Here is a 16,428-nt window from a genome sequence, read left to right as displayed (position 1 = left end):
ACCCTGCTGTTTCTTGTACAGCTCTCAGAATACAGGAGGTACTAGGTAACGAGGCAGAGGGGAACCAGGTCTTCAGGAATGTCGCCTGGATGTTAAGTGACAGTGGGCAGTGCCCTCCACACTGTGGTGGAGCAGATAGGAAGGTAGAAGACCCAATGTCTGACCTCAGGGCCCCCCCCCCCAGCCTGTGCAGGAGGCACCCACACATCCTGGCCTGGCTCCTGAGTGACTGTGGCCCACAGAGCTCAGGCCAGGCCCACCGGTCTGTCCCCAGAGGGTGCTCAAGGCTGAATAGGGGTGGGGGCTTGTGGATAAACCTCTGCCTTCCCTCTGCTGGACGTGGCTTCTGTTCTTTTCTGCTGGAGGCAGGGGAATGGCCAAGATGTGTCTTGGCCTCAACTCACCCCAGCCAGAGGAGGAGGCTGTATCCCAGCCTTTCCAGGCTCATCCAGACCTCGGTCCACAGCAAGCCCTAGAGGTCAACTGGGAACTATTACCTCAGCCTACCTGCCCCCATCAAAGCATCGTCTGCTTCCCTCCCAGCCTCCTGGCAGGCTGCTGCCACTCACCAGTATCACGGAGGACTTACCGTGTCCCACCTGTGCCAGTCGGCCTCACTCAACACTTTCTCCCAAGGCCCTGGGCGGGGGCTTGGGGCTGGAAAGGAGCTGATGCCTGTGGTGGCAACCCACCCACCTGAGGAGCTGATCAGCCTGACTGGCCACTGGTCAGCTCATCCATCTCCCTGCCTCAGCACTGTGCCTGCCTCCGCCAAACTCAGGCAAAGAAGGAAATTTGGGTGAAGAAAATGGCGGCTAACATCTGTTCCTCCCATCGTCAGGCCTTCTCCCACGGTCTTACAGCCTCCTCCTGGCTGCCCAGGCCTTCAAGTCAGAGAGGACAGGGCAGGAGAAGGGCTCTGGAGACAGGAGGGTTCCAGGGGGTGAGGACTGGTGGAGGGGAGGTTGCCCGGGGAGGAAAGGACAGTGGGGTCTGTCTCAGGTGTGTGCCCATGTTTGCAAGGTAGGGAGGAGCGGGTCCCCCAGGCCCTCCTGGGCAGAGTCTGAAGCAAGAAGCTAAAGCCCTGGGGAAACCCAGGTCTCCGGCCCTGTGGGCCCCAAGCCTGGAGGAAGCTGTGGAGCTGGACAGCCCGGGGGGCGGGGGTTGCAGCATCAGCCCGGCTGCTGTGGCACGAGATGAAAGGCCAGGAGTGGGGCTGTTGGCAGACGGACAGGCGGGCGGGTGGAGGCGCGGGCTGCGGGGAGCAGAGATAACCATCTGCGAGGCCTGCCAGGTGGAGACATGGCGGAGTGTGGAGGACGCGGGTGGAGTTCTAGCCCTTGGGATCAGGGCAGAGAGCCTGGAGTTGGAATGGTTCCCTGTGAGGTCATCTTGACCAGCCTGATGCCTCCAGGCACTCAGCCCCAACCAAGCAGGCCCTGCCTGGAGATGGCTTCTGGGGCTGGATGCTCCTCCCTGGCCCCAGCCTGTGCTCCACCTAGCACCCGTCCGAGCAGTCCTGCCTGAAGTCTAACTGTGAGCCTTCTCTTTGCACTTACAGGCACTGCCCTCTGTGGGGAGGGTCTGCTAGCCTTGGCTTCTCGTTCGTCACTTGCTAACTGCTGGAGTACATCAGATGGCCCAGGGCTGCTTCCATTGTAGTCACCTTTTGCCCTTGATTCTGAATTTCTCTTACTTTAGCTGCATAATTATTTGTCGGTGTCCCTGTACCCCACCTTGGAAAGAAGGTTCTAGAGACCATGGAGAAAAGGAGAAAAAAAATTTTTGTTTCCTAAATCTCTCTTAATGTCTCTTCACTGTTCTCTACCCATACCCACTTCTCTGTCCAGGCTGTTTCTCACCCAGATATTGCTTCAACAGCTCCCTCTGAGAGTCCCCCAGACTCCTCATTTCCCTCTAATCCATTCCCCAGAGCTTCCACGGTGGTCTTGCTAACGTGAGACTCTAACCATATCACTTCCCTGCTCAACAGCCTTCAATGCGGGACCGCCCTTGGAGCCAGCAAGAAGGCCCCCTGCTCCAGACACGTCAAAACGCAAATACAGCACGGGTGCTACATTTGTTAAAGTGCCTTGGATCTAGTACCGAGTGCTGCATGGCCCGCCGATAACTCTCCACATCTGCTCTTGCGATTAACAATTGATCACATCAGGATCCTCTCGCTCTAAGTTCTTGAAACTAAAAGCAGCGGTGTCTGTATGCTGTCAGAGTACACCTCAGTCAGTGACACCAACGAACATTGTGCAAAGTGGGTGGGTGAAATAAAAAATAAATGGGTATACTTTTTAAATCCTTCCTTGCAGATAGCATACATGCAATAGGTTACTTTAAAAAAACATTCAAGAATAATGCCATGGAGTCTTTTTTGGTGGGGGGAGGTAACTAAGGTTTTATTTATTATTTATTTATTTATTGAACCCAGGACTTCATGCATACTAAGCACATACTTGACCACTGAGCTATACTCTTCCCCTGGATTCTTAAATAATAAAATTTCCAAGCACCCATGCTCTTGCTTCTCTTTGAGTTCCTGAAGTACACACAAATTAGCATAGCATTCAAAATAGATGCACATTGCAGGTGAGAAACATTTTACTGTACTAAATAATTCATACAACTCGATTTGTATAAATGGAGGTCTAGATGTACCATACATGAAATTTGATAGTGAATCTTTATATTGGCAATTTGATGGGCAATGAATCTTGGAATTACAAAGCACTGTATTTTATAAAAAATCTCATATTTTTAATTAAATTTACAAAATCTTAAACTAAACATTAGATTCACTTCAATAATTCTAATTTACTGCTTTGATGTCCATTAGCTATAATTTGTATTTTGCCTTTTAATATTAATTGTTATATTAGAATATTTTAGTCACATTAATATTCAGCCATATAAAACCCATGGCTTTATACAAATTTAAGTTTTATTACTATGAAGGCTTATTATCAAGGAAGGCAAGAAGAACATATTTTATTTAGCAGGTTGGTATCTCGATTTGTGGGTCTCCGTTAGTACTCTTGTCCTGGGCCCTGTACATTTTAGGGGTGGTCCGTTTCATTGCTACCCATTTTCTGCTGGACTCCTCCACGTGATCCACAGAGGCCTCCATGGCCTGGCTTCTGCTTGCTCTTCCAGTCCCATCCGCTGGATGACTTCCTGCAGCCCTGGACAGGGGGGTTCCCAGAACACACTGCGCGTGCCCCGGGCCTGAGATGACCTCTCTTCCTTTGCCATTGTCTGATGGGCAAATGCCATACTTCTAGTCTCAGCCCGCACGTGCCCTCCCCTGGTCTCAGCAGGCAGATGGGTGCCTTTGCAGATGCCCCACTCTGTCTGGAAGGCATCTGTTAAGGTAGTTCTTACACCATCATGTGAGGTTTGTAGGCTGCCTCCCCCTGGATCAGGACCTTCTTGCGGGCAGGGATGAGGGGGGGCTCTGGGAGGAGGCAGGGGCCTTGATGGAAAGGGGACCAGAGCTCAGTTCTGGCCCTCAGTGCTAGGACCATGGATGCTTTGATATGTCTCAAGTCTGGACCCTGCAGAAACTAAACGTTCTAGGGACACCTAGCTGAGACTGCTTGGTCTGTGCCCAGGTCTAAACCACCTGAGTAGGACGCAGAGAGCCAAGGCCTGTCTGTGGGCAGGTGGCTGGAAAGCCCTATTGTCCCCCACCCCCCGGCAGCTGCCCTGTAGCTATGGATGAGGGAGGGAAAGGGGGAGACAGGGTGTCAGGAGGTAGCCAGAGTGAGGGGTAGGGTGGAGGCTGGGAAGAGGCAAGGGCCAGTTGAGGAGGCCTATTGATACCCTCATCATAGTCTCTGGCTCCCCTGTTGGCAGAAGTTGGGGGGGCAGGTGGGAGATGAGGGTAGCCCTGCCTTCTCTCCTCAGAGGATGCCTTCCAACATGTTGGAGCCCCAACACTGATGGAGCACCTACTGAAGTGCTTCCCCTCACTTTCCCTGGAGAACCACAGCTTGTCCATCAGGGAGGCATTAGAGGACATCCAGTCCAATCCTCCCATTTGACAGAGGAGGAAACTGAGGCTCAGAGAGAGGGAGTGACTTGCCGCATGGGGAGTGAGAGACAGAGCCTGGGTGGGAGTTTGGGTCTTCTGACTCTTTGCCCAGGGTGCTCTCTCACTCTCCCTGGGACTTCCAGGACAAGGATGTTCTCTGCCCAGAGCCCACGGAGCCCACAGCTCCGAGAACACATCACAAGTCCCCAGTATGGTAGCGGGCCCCGTGGAAGAACTTTCCAATGCTGCCATCTTCTGTACCCTGCCCACCCCACCTCTGCTGGTCCACAATGCAAAGCAGCAAGGGAACTAGAGTGGCTCCGTCTCGCCTCACTTCCCCTTCCTCCTGTGGACCCAAGAGCCTGGCCTCCATGGGCCTTGCCTCCCACTGGCCCAGCCATCGCCTCTCTGGGTTCCTGAGTCCCCATCCAGCCTTTAGCTCCCCTAAGGCGCAGCTGCCTGGGATCTGCTTTCTTTAACCCAAAGGCCAGAAGAGGAGTCTGAGACAAGCCCCAGAACTAGCAAGTGAAAGGCTGGGTCCTTTGTTTCACCCTATTTATTTTTGTCATGATCATGATAATTGTCATCAGCATTCTCACAACAATGACAGATAACATTTCAGTGCTTACTCTATACTAGTGGCTCAGCTTATGAGGGAGTACTATTATTATTTTTCAGCTGGAAAAACTGAGGGCAGAGAGACTGAGTGAGGCCCAAAGGTGTCCCATTAGAAAGTGACAAAGGGGCAGACCCCATGATCCATGAGAAGAGCACAAAGCCCAGAAGATCCACCCTATCTCCAGGACCTCTGAGCCATGGCCAGGTGCTCCTCCTGCTTCCCCAGGAACCCCTGAGGAGCCTGCCAGGACCCCTACCCCCATGTCCACATCCTGAGACTGCAGCATGGTCAGCCAGCAAGGCTGGCAGGGGGCTGGGTGTGTGCAGACCCGCCAGAGAGGGGACCAGATTTCCTCCTCTCAGCCTCTGTCCTCTCGCACATCCTGCCCCTGCTGTGCCAGCAGGTGGCTCCGGATATGTCAGGGATGGACAGACACTCTGCTGATGATCCTGCTCATTCAACCAACAGACATGGACTTGAGCTTCTCTTGCATCCCGCACCGCACTGGGTACCAAGCAGACAGACCCAGGCGTGGACTATTTCCCCGAGAACTCACTGTCCAGAGGTGGTGATGGAAAAGAAATCTATTACCTTCATTCATTCAATAGATGATGACTTCTGTGTCCCAGGTGCCAGGTGTGCTAGTCTAGGCACTGGGGATACAGAAATGAAGAGAACAGTCCCAAATTCCTGCCCTTAAAGAGCTCACTTTCCAGAAAAGGGAAACAAAGTAATTAAAAGAAATAAGCAAGTGATATGGCCTGTAGAAGGGGATGCATGCTGTGGGAAATAAGCACAGGGAGGGGGTCAGAGAGTGGGAACGTGGCTGCAATTACACCACAAAACTAGTTGGTACTGTCCTCACACCAGTCACAATGGCCATAGTTGAATAGTCTACAAATAACAAATGCTGGAGAGGGTGTGGAGAAAAAGGAACCCTCCTACACTGTTGGTGGGAATGTAAATTGGTGTATTCACTATGGAAAACAGTATGAAGATTCCTTAAAAAACTAAAAAAAGACTTACCATATGATCCATCCCACTCCTGAGCATATATCTGAGAAAATTCTAATTCAAAAGAATAATGCATCCGAATGTTCATAGGCGCACTATTTATAACAGCCAATGCATAGAAATAATCTAAACGTCCATCGGCAGATGAATGGATAAAGATGATGTGGTATATATACACAATGGAATACTACTCAGCCATAAAAAGGAATGAAATAATTCCATTTGCAGCAACATAAATGGACCTAGATATTATCATACTAAGTGAAGTAAGAAAGAAAAAGACAAATACCATATGATAGCACTTATATGTAAAATCCAAAATATGACACAAATGAACTTATTTACAAAATAGAAAGAGACTCACATATATAGAAAACAAACTTATGGTTACCAAAGGAGAAAGGGAGTGGGGAGGGATAAATTAGGAGTTTAGGATTAGCAGATACAAACTACTATGTGTAAAATTGATAAACAACAAGGTCCTACTGTATAGCACAGGGAACTATACTCAATATCCTACAATAAACTATAATGGAAAAGAAAAAAAATTTAAATCTAATTGGTGCTGTGGCCATCTGGGGGCTCCAGGAGAGCAGAGAAGAGATCTTTGATCCCTCTTTCCACTGTGCCAACTCCCCTGGCGGGAGATGGAATGGAACTGGGGAATCTGGAGTCTCAGGCCAGTGGGAAATGATCTCTGATGCCCACATGTGTTAGAACCAGCAGTTTCTGTGCTGTGTGTACCCAGAATGCCGGGGGACAGGCCTGCACACACGTTGGGCACATGCTGAGCTGGACATGTATGTGCATGTGGGCGGTTGCCCAATTACTGAGCATCCGTGATATTTCAAGCACCCTGTCCCCAAGAGGCTCCGAGTCTCCTGGCAAAGAAGAGAAAGCATGAAACAATAGCCAGCATGAAAGCAGGGAATGCTCGAGGGAGAACCACAGAGCAAGAGGTTACAGAAGATTTCCAGGAGGCAGCAGAAGTTGAATCAGGCTGGATTGCCTTCACTAGATTAAGGCAAATAACCACAGCTTGTCTGTAATGAAATGAAGTGGGCTAGCTCTGAAGGTAGTGAGTTTTCATCACCGGAACCTCAAAGGAAGGAAGGCTTGACAACAGCTTATGAAAGGGATTCACGGACTAGATCGGAGGACAGTTCTGATGTCCTCTAAGATTACTGGGGCCCTATGAAGTTGGGGAAGCCACTAAAGAACAAGAGGGAGGATGGTAGCGTGAAAGCACTTGGACTTTATCTTAGAGGGCAATGGGGAGCCAGGTAGGGTGTCTTAGCAATGGGGAGACATGAGAAAGCTGAGTCTTGGGAAGATGAGTCGGACAGCACTATGCCAGACCAGATTGGAATAAGGAGGGATGTGGAGGGGAGGAGACCAATTACTGCACTAGCCAAACGCAGCAATGGGTGTGTGTGCATGTGAACACACGTATGTGATGTGTGTGTGAGCAGAAATCTCCCATGACTAGACAACTGTCTGTTGTGAGAGTGTTGAATGGTGTCTAGCCTTAAATCAGGGGCTGACCTAGACAGTCTCTCAGCCCTGTTTCCAAAGATTCAGGCAAGTGCAGGAGTAGACGTGGGTGTGCACGCACACTTGGGCAACCATGAGTCTCTACTAGTTAACACTGGTTATCATGAGTGCTCTGTACGGTGAGCAGGAATGCACACTGCAGAGTGGCTTGGTGTTGAAGTGGCTTTGTGGGCTTTATTTGGGGATGCCCCTGTTGGAGTGTATTAAAAGAAGAGTTCAGGGATTCTGCTGCCACAGGTGTGACACACAGGTGTCGGGGGAGAGGGGAAGGATCAGGGACGTCCAAATACTGTGTGAGGCTCTGTGAGTGAATTTTGTTCACACAGACTTGGGCAGAGGACTAACCTGGTGTGTGGCTCCAGGTGAGAGTCTGATATCCATCCAGTCTGGGGATACCTATATTGAAGGTCTGCACGAGCCGGGGGCTTTCTGGCACACCAGCCCACTGAACTGTTCTACCACCATGCGTGGTACATACTGCTTCCATTTCAACAGGTGAGGAAGCCCAGGATCCCAGAACAGTGCCGAGGGTCACAGCACTATCCAAAACAGAACCAGAGCCCAGGTTTCCTGTCTCTGAGCCCAGCACTCTTGCCTCGGTGGCCACCTCCAGCATCTGGAGAGAAGCATCACCAGAACACAGCTGTGGAGGACACGGCTCCCTTTGAGCATCTCCTCCCAGGCACCCACCCCAGGCCAATGTCCACCATCTCTACTCCCATACCTGCCCCCATCCTGACCTCGCCGGCCACCCTCTGCCTCCCCCAGGCCCTCTCTTCCTGCAGAGCCACAACCCCGCAGCCACCTCATTGCAGCGCCTGCCCAGAACAGCTCGCTCGCCTGTGTATTATCCATATGTTTTCACCCCCAGCTGGGTGCTCAGTTATTGTTCTGGCGCAGGAGGGCGAGGGGGCGGCTTGTGGGCGTAGCGACGCCGGGCTGTCTGCTCGGTTCTCCGCTTGTTATTACCTCTCCTCCAGGCTGCCATTAGCCTGCCTGCCCCAGAGGCCTGCGCAGGCTCCCTGCTCCTCGGCACCTTTGTTCCTTAATTATCACTGGGGAGCCCCACTCACCTGCCTGCCACTTTCTAAGAAGCTGTCTGGCTCCCCTTCCCGCCCTGCACCCCCAGGACCTAAGCCCCTACACCCCCTGGGGCGGGGACTAGTGTCTAGCAGCAGCTTGCCTCAGGCTTGCGCAGGCTCCAGAGCCTCAGGCCAGCCCCTCTTAGAAGCCATTTCTTTTTTGTCTGCCGCCTCCTCTGAGAACCCTGCCCAGATTGACACTGTCTCAGATCTCTGAGCTGGAAGGGACTTTAAACTACCATGTGATTCAACCCCCACCTCCCCACTTCCTCCCTGGATTGGGCCACCTACAGAAGGTGCTCAGTGAACATTCAGTGAGAGGATGATTAACTTTTGTAGCCTCTACTTGAATGCCTCCCTGATGGGCAGCTCACTCCCTCCCAAGGCAGGCAGTGCCACATGGAGGTGGCCGGGACTGTTATAAAACCACTCATCCACATCTGTCCTCAGGACTCTCCCGATTTTCAGGGTCTTAAATCTAGATTCCACCTTGCTATGTCTCCAAGTCTGGGGCTAAGTCCTGCCTCACCTGCTGGGGGCTCACTGATGCCCAAATCAGGCTGGAAACCTCCCAGTGAGAGGCTCTGTCCAGGGACACTTGACAGAGCGTCTTGGAGACTCAGCCGTGCCCTGGCCCAGCTCTAGCCCCTGGCTTTCCTGCTGCCTCAGGCCTCTGGCCGCTGTTCTTGGGCAGGAAGGTGAGGGGGAGGAGGCGCAGGGGTGAGAACCCTCAGGCCAAACAAGCTCTGACAGAAGGCCTGACAGCCGACAACAGCGGAGGAGGGCGCTTGCTGCACACACAGGCCAGGCTGCAGGAGGGCAGGCCTCGGGGAGTCAGAGGGAGACAGGAATCTCCCTTCCCCAGCCAGCCTGCCGCCTTGCTCCCTCACCCTTGCACAACTCCCTGCCAGGTGTACTGTGGGTATGAGGGTGTCAGGGGCCAAGCTTCTGGATGAAGGAACCGGGAGTGAGCTGACCCATGTGGGCACCGGGCATTGTCACCCTCACATCAGGAAGGTGCCTGCCTAGGCTCCGAGCGCACAGCGCTTCTCTCCGCAACCCTTTACCATCCTCCACTCATCTTGATCCAGTTGGAGCGCTTCCTTGGGAATCTCCATCTCTGTGTTCTTTAAGTGGGTTTTGGTATCCCCTCAGTCTAGGGGCTTCTTAGGGCAGGGTCGTGCCTCTGTCAATTTCAACCCATGGTGAGGCAGAGATTGGAGCCCAGCCATGGCCTCGTCTTGGCTCTGAGCATCTTGTGTCCCAGGAGTGCTAACCCTGAGGCTGAGAAGGCGCTTGGCACACGTTGGAGGGCCCTCTGGACAAACACCAGCTGGGGGTGGAGGACTCGGGTTGGGAAGCCACCTCCAGCCACCAGACCGTGACCTCAGCCGGGCCGCCCTGTGCTGCTCTCCGGATCTGACTCAGTCCCTTCCCAATGCTGCTGAGTGTCCAGTCCCAGGGTCAGCCCCAGGAGGCCGCCAGATTCCGCAGGCTCAACCCAGAAAGAGGCCACCCCCAACCCTGGTTGGGCAGCCAGGGCCTCCAGCAGGATTTGAGGGGATAGCAGAGGACAAAGGTCACCTGCTGGGTCACTTGTCCTACCATGTCCCTTCCATCTCTCGCCACTCAGTTTCTCCAGACCTGAGATTTCTTTCTAGGTGTCGGTGAGGGCCCTGGTCAGGAGCCATCCTCTTCACAGAGCCCCTGACACAGAGGCACCCCTGCACCAGGCTGAGGACAGAGAGACCCCAAGGGGCAAACAAGGCGTTACTTCCACAGTAGCCACTCCCTTGGGGTCTCCCCAAATCTCTCCCAGAAACTTTATCATTATGAGGGAGTAAATAAAGGCAGCACCACTGGAAATTACCCTAGAACCTGTGTCCAGATGTGCAGAGGAGTCTGGGTGCGACAGGGCATCGAGATTCTAGAAGGGAAGGGAGAGAAGTGGCCCTGAGTGATCTCAGCACTCGCCCCCTCAGCCACATGGATCTTTATAAATGTCAACCAGAGCATATCCTTCTTCTGCCTCAAACCCTCCAAGGGCCTCTCATCTCATTCAAATCAATATGGAAACTCTACAAGGCCCTACACCACCTGGACCCTTCCCACCTCTTGAGTCCCATCTTTGCCTTTCCCCTCATTCACTCCACTCCAGGCTGACGAGACTTCTTGCCGTTTCTCCCACAGAAACACCTGCCTCAGTTTTACCTCCCACCCCGGCCTCAGGGCCTTTGCACTGGTCCTTCCAACTATAATGCTCTTCCCTACATCTTTCCTTATTTTTGTCATTCAGAGCTCAAGAGACCTCTTCCTAAAGGCCTTCCCGGATGACCCGATCTAAAATTATGTTCCCATATCTCGTGGCAGCCCTGTCCCCTCTGTCTCCACAACTCAGCTTTATTCTTCCTCATAGCATGATCATTAGCTGAAATGAGTTTCTCTAATGCCTTGGTTATTGTCTGTCTCCCCCACTAGAATGTAAGCTCTCTGAGGATGACTGTGTCCTTAAGGCCCAGCACAAGTCCTGGCATAGTAGGTGCTCAAGAGATATCTGTTGAATAAAATGAATGACCTGGGGAGAGACACACACTGAAATAACCCAAGTGCTGGTGGGGTCGGTCCAAGTAAGGACCATGGATGTGTAGGACTGTAGGGGAGGAGGCCTGTCCTTTGGTTCCCAGGCCTCAACAGGCTGAGGGAAAAAGGGGAGGAAGGAGGGGACATGGTAAGGGGTGGGGGTTGCCAGTTACCACCTTCCTAGATTGCCCCCCAGACCCGACTCTGAGTGCCAGCGGGGAGACCAAGGAAGAATGCACCACAGTCCCCATTCCCTGGGCATCCCCAGTCTGGAGGGGATAGAAAAGAGTGCTTGTAAAATCCCCAAGGTCAGGCCTCTCCACTGAGCTCTGAGCCTGGGTTTCCAAAGCTGGAGCTGTCTCTGCTCGGCCCAATGCGTCAGGCTCAGCGGGTTCCAAACCGGACTCCTCATCCTTCCTGAACTTGTCCTGGCTTTCCCAGTTCTGTCAACAACCTCCCGCTCCTCCCGGGCAGGCAGACTCAGAAGCCCAGAGTCACCTCCAACTGCTCCCTCTCACTCACGCCAGGCCCTTCAGACTCCTCTCTATGTGGTGACCAGAGACCAAAGGCCCCATGTTGTCTGCATCCCATAAGCAGCTTCCAGGTTCTAACCAACCTGCTGAGGCAGGTTCATCTCCACTGGCCCCGAAATGCTCCCAGCCTCTGAAACAAATGCCACCAAAGCCTTGGTGGGGGCGGGGAGGGGAAGAAGGATCCTGCCCACTTCTGACCCCCATCCTCTTTGGGGGAAACTGGGTTTAGCTGGCAAGTGCATGAACTCTGGAGTTAGGCAGATTTCAGTTGTCTTACTTCTTTCTTAATCCTATGACCTTGGGGAAGTGACTTCTCCCAAGTCTCAGTTTCACCATCTATAAAATGGAGATAATGTATATTTCACCAGGTTGCTTGGTGATTAAGAAGGAAAACAGATAATAAATATCTAGCAAAAATCTGGAATACAGTTGATGCTTAATAAATGGGAAGCCCACCCCTTCCCTTCCAGCCTGACTCTCTTGATTGAGGACCCTCTGCTGCGGCTCCCTATTTCCTACTATGTCTGATCTAAGGTCCTCTACTTGGCTCTTAAGGATTTCCAGCTTCTGGCCTGACCTTGATTCAGTCTTCACTCCCAAGATTTCCCACACTCTCTTTTCTCCTGTATCCCCAGTGAGCACAACAGGGTCATTCTTCTCCTATGCCCTCTGTTTACACCGTCTTTCTTGCCCGCTCTGTCTGCTTGTCCTGCAAGGCCTCCTTCTCTAGGAAGTCCCTTCGAACCACTCCTGCTGGGACCATTCTCTGTCTCCTCCACAATCCTGCTACTTAGCCCATTTTACAGGTGAGAAGACTGTGGTTCAAAGTGGTTTGGTGACTTGACCCGGGTCACCTGGCTAGAAATTGGCAGGGGCAGGACTTGATCTGAGGCTGAGGAGGGTGTGTTCTGGGGGAGGACATTTTTGGGGGTGGGGGTGCACAGCCCGTTCAAAGGCTGGGAGAGGGAAGACCGAGGTGAGTCCGTACAGAGAGTAGGCAGATGGCCTGAGGAGGCGAGGGTACATGGGGCAAGGTCCTGGTTTGCTTTTGGAAGAGGAAGTTCTGAAACATCTCTCTGACAGACTAGAGAAAGATACAGCAAGACCCTCCTGAAAAACTGGTTGCGGCTCCAGAATTTCCCTTATCATAAAAAGCCACAGCTAATCCCTTGAGTCCCTGCTAGCTAATGTACTCAGCCTCCTGTCCCCAGAGCTTCTTAGGGACAGAGGGGCAGAGAAGATGGCATCTTGGCCCCCTCCTTGCAGAGGCAGGGATGTCAGGGAGGCTTGAGAGTGATGTCACTGGTGACCTCAGGTTTCTCACCCGTCTTCCCAAAGCAGTTTCTCCAGAGTCACTTGTTCAAGGGACTTGCCCAAAGCTGTCATATCACAGTCCCTACTGCTGTCACCTTAGCACTTGCCCTTGATATGGCCTCTGCTGAGCCTTCCCTAGCCCCAGCTCTCACTAGAGTTCTGGTCTTGAATTCTCTAGTTTCCAGTACTTGGCAATAGATACTCAGAGTCCCCAGCTCCCCACAGGCCATGCCCTCCATGCAGGCAGCCAGGCCCAGCTGGAATAACACATCTTCCCTCCCTCCCTCCCACGAGCATTGGACTATTTACGGCTCACCAGGGCCTTCACGCCCATGAGCTCACTGGTGCCTTCCCCACCCACCCTGGGAACCCGGCAGGGTAGGTGCCACTAGCCCCATTTTGCAGATGGAGAAACTGAGGCTAAATGCCTTGTGCCGTGAGTCCCCCAAAGCCCAATCTCCTGAATCCCGAGTCTGAAACTCTTCTCAATTTCTCCAAGAGGGTGGCCCAAACACCCCTAAATTTGAAGTGGGGGAGTTTCAGGCCAGGGTCAGATAGTAGAGGGATAGGTTCTGATGAGTTAGCCAGTCACAGAAGCTAGAAGGAGCCTCCAAGGCAGCAGACCTGGAGGGAAGGAATGGAGGTAAGTTTGCATGGCTTCAGCCACTGGCTGGGAAGATCCTGACAGGGGCACCTTCAGGGCTGTCGGAGCAGGACGGCCTGCAGGCTGGGCAAGATGGCTGGGGCTATGGTTAGGGTGCTGGCTCCCTGGGCTACGGCAGGGGAAAGGGGCAAGGGCCCAGCCTCAGAGCTCCCTCCTGGGCAACCAGACTTGGGTGGCTGTATGCTGGCTACAGCTGGAGGGACTCCAGGTAGACAGCTGGAGGGACTCCAGGTAGACACCAGAGGGGACTTCCTATCCACAGATTCTCTCTTTAGACAGAGCTCCTCTGCCACGTGGACAGGGTCCAGTCCAAGCCCTCCCTCATCACCTCGCATGAGGATTATGCCCCTCCAGTCTTCCCACCTCTCCTCAACTCCTGTGTTTGTTCCCAGGTCCTCCCAGTTGTCCAGCCTCCAGGATGCGCTCTCCCTCCCAGCCTGCACCAAGTCCCCGCAGCCCCTTTCAGAAGACCTCTCTAATTCTGCCTCAAACTGATAACAGGACTCTCCTCTTAGCCCAATGAGTAACAGTTTTAATCCTGTGTATTGGGGGGGTTCTGATTTCTCACAAAAGACTGGGGGCTCCCTGGACAGCAACTGTGTCTCTCCCATCAAACTGTGCAGGCCTCTGGCTCCGCCTCTTTCAGCCTGGGCAGCCTCTGCCCATAGGGGGCGCCCAAACAATGTTGCTGAGCAGAGACATACTTGCTGCTGCTAGAACTGGACCAGGCATGGATCACCTGCAGTGACAGGGACAGGGGAGATGTCACAGGCCTCTCCAAAGCGCCGACTTACTCTTCAGTTGACCTTGTCAAAGGGAGGGCAGAACTTTCAGATAAAGAAAGAGGTCTCTCATTTGGGGTAGGAGTCTGGGGACAAGACCATGACCACTAAAGAAGACTCCTTGACCTTCCAGACTTGGGGATGGTGAATGGCTTGAGGTGCTCACACAGCCCACAATGAACCCAGATGTCCTCCTTGGCCTGCTCTGAAAATCCCCAAGCTAGTGGGCAGAGGCCCCAACCAAGCAACCCCTATTTCCTTCCCCAAGTCTCTTGGAAAGAGTGGTGAGTCAGTTTGCGGCCATGAACTCATCCTAAGCAGTAAAAATAGGAAAACAAACAGGCTTCTCCTCCAGGCGGGAGGAGAGGGTAAGGGTGAGGGGGAAATGGGTTTTTCCCCAGCTGGGCAGAAAGGAAGCCATCTTTTGAAGTCCTCAAGAGTGAGGCAGGCTTCCTTATGGCCCCTAGAAACTCAACCACATCAAAGCCACCCAAGGAAGGTGGTTTGAGGGGCATGCTGTTTCACAGAGTCACAGTCACGCAGTGAGTGACACAACTGAGTCCCTGAGGGACACACAGTGACACACTGTTGAGGGCACGTAACCCACCAGGCGATCGATTGCATAGACGTGCACAATCACACAGCCAGACTGGGAGGCACACTCACAACATCACAAAGCCCCACACAGTCGCATACGTCCACGACAGCTGTCTCCTCCCAGAGACGCATATCCAGCCCCGCAGCCGCGTGCGCTCCCAGAACCAGTCTCCGAGAGGCACATGCAACATTGCACAGGCAATGCCCATTTCTACACACAGAGTCTCACAAACACAGCCGCACTACGGTCACATGTGGCCCACAACCACACAGCTCCCACACAATGCGTTGAGCCACGCCCAAGCCACAAAGAGTCACACACACGCAGTCTCGGTTACACACTAGTCACATGCCGACAGTCACAAAGGCAACATCCCCACATTGCAGACACCATCATGGAGACCCATCCTGGTCATGGACCCTCTAGGGCTGAGACTCTATGGGGGGTGGCCCCTTGGGTGGGAATGGGAGCGTCTGACTCACTGCTGCCAGCTTAACCCCCTCCCTCCTCTCGGCTGCACCTCCCTGGCCATCCTCTGTTCTGAGCCCCAACTGTTTTCATTCTCCAGGCTTTGCTGAGCCTCCACACCCCTTGCCACTAAGGGGAGGGGCATGTAGCCTTGGAGATGATTGAGTCCAATCAGCATTAAGCATCATCCATTTATTCAACACGCCGCCATTCAGCCCTGTGTGCCAAGTGCTGTGCTGGGGGCTGGTGAATAGAGAGGTTATTGTAAATCAGACCAAAATTTTCCACCAGTGTAATGGCTATTTCCAACTACTTGCCTGCGTGATCCTTGCTCCCATGCCTTGGCCTTGGGGAGGCCCCCAGCATGTCCAAGACTCTTCAATCTCATTTATTTTGGTGGCCATTTCCAATTAGGATTGTGTAATTGATACAATCACTGAAGGCAGCATGTGGGATAGACTCAGGACAGACTTCTGCGTGATCTTCCCCTCCCCTTCTCTGGGGGAGTGAGCTTTGACAGGCAGCTGGGTTGGAAAACACCCTGGACTGGGGTCCAGAGGGCCAGGCTTTCATCCAGCTCTAGGATGTCATCTTGGGCCAGTCACGTCCCCGCTTGTGCTCAGCCTCTCTGTGTGTAACATGAGGGCAAGGGAGTTGGGCCAAATCAGCTTCTCATGGTGGGCAATGGGGGAGGGAGATTATTTTTAATAATATGAAGATTTCCAGGTCCAGTCCAGACCTTCTTGATCCCAGAATTTGACACCCACTGGTTCTGGGGACCTCTGAGGCGCCTTCCAGCTCTAAGTGCTGGAGGCCGAGGGCTACTCCAGAGGCTGCTGAGGCCCCCACCTCGCCCGGGGTTCCCAGCATGCAGGAGTCACCACCACCCTCCAGGAGGTGGCCACATCATCAAGCTTGTTTAGAGGCTTGGGCCAGTGAAGAGCTTGTGGTTAGGGCAGGTGGCAACGAAATCAGAACTTCGGGACGCGGTTCTTGGCTGAGAATAGGCTTCCAGGGTGGTTTGGGTGGTTTGGGGACTCTTGGTACCTTTTCCAGGGATAACGATGCCCAGATTCTCTAGGAATCAGGTCCCAACCTGAGGCCTGGGGGGTGGGGGGGGCTTGCCTAAGAAGAGGAGCAGGCAGGCAGTGCAAGGTAAGAAAAGCCCATGGGAC

The sequence above is a fragment of the Camelus bactrianus genome, chromosome 16 (genome assembly GCF_048773025.1).
Source record: "Camelus bactrianus isolate YW-2024 breed Bactrian camel chromosome 16, ASM4877302v1, whole genome shotgun sequence".
Classification (NCBI taxonomy): domain Eukaryota; kingdom Metazoa; phylum Chordata; class Mammalia; order Artiodactyla; family Camelidae; genus Camelus; species Camelus bactrianus.
The sequence above is the reverse complement of the archived record's forward strand: the minus strand, read 5'-3'. Positions refer to the sequence as shown.